The following is a 1,165-nucleotide window of genomic DNA, read 5'->3' as shown; positions in this document are numbered from 1 at the left end:
ATGGGTGACTGAATTGTGACTGGCTGCATTTGGGTGATACTCAGCAACATGTGCTTACAATCAACACGGTACCCAGGTGCGATCCACAAGATGGGTGAACATCTGTGGACACGATGGGTGCGGCCCTGTACTTACCGGTTACAATGGTACATTGAAGTACCATTGTAATCGGTAACATCGAACATAACATGTTGCGTACATCACATAAAGCGTAACGTAGTACATATGTTACATCCCCCCAGACTATATCTTTTCTTGTTCTTGATCTTGAGTTTCCTTGACGCGTTGTCTTTGACTGGTTCTTCTTTTTTCATTTTCATTTTTCAATCCTGCATGTATAATTTTCCTGAATCTTGATTGCCTTTGAAGTCACACATATGGCTGTCTTTTCGCGTTGAAGTCTTCGAGCGTTCTTTTCTGTTATTCCGACTGTCCATCTGCTTGTGCCCGATGCGCCGTCGTCATTGCCAGCTTCACTTCTATCTTCTCCATCAACGCTTGTCAAAAGGCTGCTGTGAACTTTGGATCTCTGTCGCTGATGATGATGATGCGCGGCAATCCGCAGTAGCGAACGACGTTGTCGAAGAAGATACTGGCCGTGTCGAGCGCTGTGGCGTTGGTGTGCGTCGGAATGTACGCTGGTCGCTTTGATAGCTTGCAAACAACAGTCAGTATCGCGTCATAGCTGTCGGACTCTGGCAGATTGGTGATAAAGTCCATCGAAATCGTCTCCCAGCACTCTGACGGAATTGGAATAGACTGCATCAGTCGGTTCTTTTTGGAGGTCCTTGACTTGTATCTGGCACACACTTCACAAGTTGAACGTTACTCCTTGATATCTTCTTGCATGTTGTTCCACCAATACCATTGAGATATCAGTAGATACGCTCTCATCACGTCTGGATGTGCTGCGCTTGCTGCGTCATGACTGTTATACAGGATGGCAACCTTGATCATGTCGTCGTCTGGAATGCAGAGTCTCTTGGATTTGTTGTCGCTGCTCAAGTAGTTGAGTCCGTTGATTTTCACAAATCTCTTGTCCTGTCGATCGCCTCGGAAAACGTCTCTGAAGGAGCTGTCCTTCTCGTAGGCTTCTTAAATCAACTTCCCAGTCTTGTCTTCCATGTGCGCAGTGATGATCGTGTCCGAGTCTTAAAAGCTTATC

This window comes from Plasmopara halstedii (assembly GCF_900000015.1).
Source record: "Plasmopara halstedii genome assembly, contig: Scaffold_3120, whole genome shotgun sequence".
Classification (NCBI taxonomy): Eukaryota; Oomycota; class Peronosporomycetes; order Peronosporales; family Peronosporaceae; genus Plasmopara; species Plasmopara halstedii.
Note: the sequence above shows the minus strand (reverse complement) of the source record.